The sequence below is a fragment of the Poecilia reticulata genome, chromosome 11 (genome assembly GCF_904066995.2).
Source record: "Poecilia reticulata chromosome 11, P_reticulata-male-v2, whole genome shotgun sequence".
Classification (NCBI taxonomy): Eukaryota; Metazoa; Chordata; class Actinopteri; order Cyprinodontiformes; family Poeciliidae; genus Poecilia; species Poecilia reticulata.
In genome coordinates, this window is record NC_088840.1 from 29,253,168 (window position 1) to 29,259,053 (window position 5,886).

Genomic DNA, 5,886 nt, shown 5'->3' on the forward strand with positions numbered 1-5,886 from the left:
ACCGAATGGACCCGCTTTGGCGAAAATCGCTTAAAAATTCGTTAAAAATCGTAGGAAGGTCCTGGAGCAAATCGGACACCACCAGCGCACTCCTGGGACTCGCCCGGTTCCATCGGGGTATGACATGCCAGGGTTCCCGTCCGTTTTGACCGCTTTTTCGGGGGACCGAATGGGACCGCTTTGGCGAAAATCACTTAAAAATTCGTTAAAAATCGTAGGAAGGTCCTGGAGCAAATCGGACACCACCAGCGCACTCCTGGGACTCGTCCGGTTCCAACGATGTATGACATGTCCGGATCCGAACAAGCGTTCGGGGTCTGGGTCGTCAGGCAGAGACATCCAGGCCTGCAGAACCAGGCTGGGACATCCAGGCAGAGACATCCAGGCCTGCAGAACCAGGCACAGACATCCAGGCAGAGACATCCAGGCCTGGACATCCAGGCAGAGACATCCAGGCCTGGACATCCAGGCACAGACATCCAGGCAGAGACATCCAGGCAGAGACATCCAGGCTGGGACATCCAGGCAGAGACATCCAGGCCTGGACATCCAGGCACAGACATCCAGGCAGAGACATCCAGGCCTGGACATCCAGGCACAGACATCCAGGCAGAGACATCCAGGCCTGGACATCCAGGCACAGACATCCAGGCAGAGACATCCAGGCCTGGACATCCAGGCTGGGACATCCAGGCAGAGACATCCAGGCCTGGACATCCAGGCACAGACATCCAGGCAGAGACATCCAGGCCTGGACATCCAGGCACAGACATCCAGGCAGAGACATCCAGGCCTGGACATCCAGGCACAGACATCCAGGCAGAGACATCCAGGCCTGGACATCCAGGCACAGACATCCAGGCAGAGACATCCAGGCCTGCAGAACCAGGCACAGACATCCAGGCAGAGACATCCAGGCCTGGACATCCAGGCAGAGACATCCAGGCCTGGACATCCAGGCACAGACATCCAGGCAGAGACATCCAGGCAGAGACATCCAGGCTGGGACATCCAGGCAGAGACATCCAGGCCTGGACATCCAGGCACAGACATCCAGGCAGAGACATCCAGGCCTGGACATCCAGGCACAGACATCCAGGCAGAGACATCCAGGCCTGGACATCCAGGCACAGACATCCAGGCAGAGACATCCAGGCCTGGACATCCAGGCCTGGACATCCAGGCAGAGACATCCAGGCCTGGACATCCAGGCACAGACATCCAGGCAGAGACATCCAGGCCTGGACATCCAGGCCTTGACCTCCAGGCCCACACCCAGACTTGGCTCCGGGGTCAGACACAGTCTTGGAACCCCCCCCCACCCCCGATAGAACCAGGCTCTCCACACGAACACGTGTACCTACACTTAAGCACCCCTCCTCGGACTAAACCCAGCAGTACGCAGGCCCTGGAAGCTCGTGCCCCTGGTAAGGCCACTCAGTTTTACGATGTGGCCTTGGGTTGACCGGGGAGAGGCTACCCTCCCCAGCCTCTTCCGGCCGAGCGCCCCCTGTCCGGTCCCTGGTTGGGACTTAGACTTTTTCTCGCCATCAACTGAGAACCGGGCCTGCCAGGCCCACCGGCCGAGCACGTGTACCCACACTTAAGCACCCCACCTCGGACTACACCCAGCAGTACGCAGGCCCTGGAAGTTCGTGCCCCTGGTAAGGCAGCAGGACTTAGATTCTGGTAAAAAATGTTGGGTTTCTCCATAGGTTTAACTGGAGAGTGTTCGCTGCGTACCCAAATTTTGCACATCTTCTAACGGCCACCAACAGGGCAATTTTGACCCGATCGAGATGCGGCTTGGCAGCCTTTGCGATCTCGTCTCGGACTACACACATACCGAATTTTGGAGCTCTAGCATCAAAGCTTGGCCCTTCAGAGCCATGTGCGGTTTTCGGACCCCAGGTCCGGATCGACCCAAGGGAGCGTGCCTGAATTGAAAAACCAGTGACATTAGTTCCATGTGGTCGGACTGAACACCCCCACGAAGTTTCAGCTCCGTTGGACCACGTTAAGTGGGTCTCCCTGGTGTTTGAATTTCGTGTTTCCAGAAAAATCGCTCCATTGATTTGAATGGGAAATGGCCGCCCGGAACCATAATTTTCCACATATTCTAACGGCCACCAACAGGGCAATTTTGATCCGATCGCGATGCGGCTTGGCAGCCTTTGCGATCTCGTCTAGCTCTTTAAACGTACCGATTTTTATAGCTCCAGCTACTACGGTTCTTGCTGGGGGGCCGGTGCCGTTTTTAGAAATGGGGGGGTCCGGATCGACCCCACGGGGGCGTGCCTGGATTGAACAAGCGGTGGCATACGGTCCATGGGGTCGGACTGAACACCCCCACGAAGTTTCAGCTCTCTGGGACCACGTTAAGTGGTAATGCCACGCGGTTTTATTTCCAGTTACCATAACCCAATCAGCATTGAGCCTGTTGAGCCCCAATAAATGATTTTATTGAAACTAAAGTGTTGTTGTGTTTGTATGAAAAATAAATAGTGCATGAAGAGTTACTGAGTGTGGCCATGGAGTCGCCCACCACACTAGTAAGAACTGCTTTGTGATGTTTCATTCATAAATATGATGACAGTAAAAGTTGTTGTGAAGCTCAAGGACATGTTTGGATTTATTTTATACAATATTTCTGTTTAGGAAGAGTTGCATTAGAGAGCACAGATTAAAAATAATTTAAGAAATCATAATAATACAATATTAGCAGAAAATGTCCCGTTTGTTCCTTTTATTTCTGTTTATACGAAACCACCACTAGATGGCAGCACACGTCCATGTAAACCCTTTAGTTTCTCTGCTGTGTTTAACTGAGGAAACCAAACACCCATCCATCCATCCATCCATCCATCCATCCATCCATCCATCCATCCATCCATCCATCCATCCATCCATCCACCCATCCATCCATCCATCCATCCATCCATCCATCCATCCATCCACCCACCCATCCATCCATCCATCCATCCATCCATCCATCCATCCATCCATCCACCCATCCATCCATCCATCCATCCATCCATCCATCCATCCATCCACCCATCCATCCATCCATCCATCCATCCATCCATCCATCCATCCATCCATCCATCCATCCATCCATTTTCTAACACCTTGTCCCTCAGTGGGTCAGGAGGAGCTGGTTCCTCTCCAGCTAACGTTCCGGGCGAGAGGCGGGGTCACCTGGACGGGTCACCTGGACAGGTAGCCAGTCTGTCGCAGGGCAACACAGAGACACACAACCATGCACACACACACACACACACACACACACACACACACACACACACACACACACACACACACACTCACACCTACGGGCAATCTGGAGAGGCCAATTAACCTGACAGTCATGTTTCTGGACTGAGGGAGGAAACCGGAGTACCTGGAGAAAACCCACCATGCAGCAGCTCTACCCACTGCACCACTGTGCAGCCCGGAAACCAATCAATGAACATTTAAACATCCGTCACCGTTAGTTTGTTCCTCCTCTAAACTCTAATGATGAGAAAGTAAAACTGACGCAGCTCATTTCCTGCTGCCATTCATCAGGCATAGATTAATAAGCAATGCCTATTTATCACATCCCCATTTAAAGCTGCAGAGGTTTGAACATGGAGGTGTTCTCTAATCACTTTGATCACTGTTTCCATTAAATTAAAGTTAATTGATTAAATGAACAGTGGCAGATTTTTTTCCCTCATTTTGACAAATAAGAGTCAGAGGCCAGCGACTCCCAGCTGCTGGGTCCGTTCCTACCAAAACCAAGCGAGGACAGCGCCTGCAGCACTTAGTGTCCTTTAATTGCCATTTACATAGCAGGATAATCATTATTGTTTTATGTCCCCTATTATCAGCCTGCTGCTCTGTCTGTCTGCTGAACTGTGAGCGATTACTGACTGGAAGAAAAGAGTTAAAGGCCAACGTTCACATCACTGAACTATTCAGTTATTTAAAACATTGAAAGATCACATTCATTTAATACATTTCTTATTTTTGTTCAAATTGTTCCTTTATAATATTTATCTTTTTGATAATTTGCTTTGGTTTTCAGCATTTTAAACGCTGCTGAACTCTTGTCTCCAACAAGCACATCTTTTACAAATGACCCTATTTTGACCTCCAGCAGAAATGCATTCCTTATATTTTCTTATATTGTAATTTTACAGCAGGGGTGTCTACAGACAATATTCTACATGTTTTAGCTGTTTCTGCTCCAAAACAGATTCAAACTCCGTCCTCAGTTTGTCAAATAGCTGCAGATTCCTGCTAAAGAGCAACCATTTGATTGAACCAGGGACTGAAATAAGACATGCAGGACTTTGGAGGACGGAGGTTGGACACCTCAGTCTAGTGGTGTCAAACGACAGGCGTCCAGTTTTTAGATGCCTCTGCATTAGCAAAGGCTGTCAGGCCTTTTAATTCAAATGTGGAGGACAAGCAACAAATCTAAAAGTTACAAGACCCTCATTTAAAAATACATAAATACGTAAATACCCCCAGAGAAAAAACACACAAGGGATGGAAAAACAACCAAATACAGAATCAACCCACCGACAGACCAACCAACAGAAAGGCCAGCAGAATGAATCCAACACAGTAGTAGTTTTACTACAATAAGTAAAACGGCACTAAACTAATCAGTAAAAAGGCTGATCTCATCAAAACAACAAACTACGGGATCCAGAATAATAATAATGAGACTAGAATAAATAATCAAACCCCAAATAATTTATTTTGCTATGCAATCAAGTACTATTATTATTTGAGCATTGTGAAGATAGAAAATAATATTATCAACTTTCTAATTATCTATGGAGGCAACGTTGCTGTTCTATATTTGACTGAAAGCTTTTATTGGACCAAAGTGTCAGAAACGTGTGAAAGTATTATGATCAAGTCAAGCTGTTTGTATTTCTATCCAGGGAAATGATAATAAGACACATTTTATCATTTATTTAGGGTTTTAAGCTTCGATTAAAGAAACATTGTAAACTAGAACAGGAGATAAGTGACACTGCAGAACGAGCAGACCTGCAGTGAAAATAAGAAAAATGAACATAACTAGAAACACAAGAGGCTGGAGGAAGGAAAACAAGAACAAAATAAATCTAACAAAAGTCAACAATATCAAATAAAAACCAGAACAAAAGTTAAACAAAAGAGAACTAGAATATAACTGATTCAACTGAAGAGGAACAGAAATAAACAAAACCAAAAACTCTTGACAGTCACAGATTCATATGTTACAATATTAATCACCAATGTTCATATATTTATTTTCTGTTTAAACTCGTCTAGAAGTCGAGGGATTCGATTATTACGATCTTTTGACACATTTCTGGAACTGGTTTCCCTCCAGCAGCTGTTACTTCCTGCTCTCATCTGAGCTCATAAAGTTTTATATATTTATACTTGTATTTTATTTTTTGACTGCTGTATTGTTTTTATCTCAAATTTATGCTTTGTTTTAATAATTCCTGCTTTTTAGTAAAATAAAATCCTTTTCTGGGACAAGAAAAACAACTTACCATACACACTTTTACACTGTTTTCTTCTTATTTTGTGCATTTTGTGACTTTTACTTTTAAATTTATGGACAAACAATTAGATCCATCATTCAGTGGAAAATTTATAATATTTTTTGATAATTGCAATTTCAAGGACGATCAGAAATCCTGATATATGATGATTTGAGTGTAAATAAGATCTGAATCAGATTAAATCATCACATCAGATCGTCTGCATTGATCAGGAAAACGTTTGGTTTTCTGTTGCTTCTGTCCAGCAGCTCTGAGCCGGGTTTGGATCTGGACTTTCTGTTTGAGCTCTGATCCGGACCCGGCCAGATTTATCCACGCTTCACGGAGA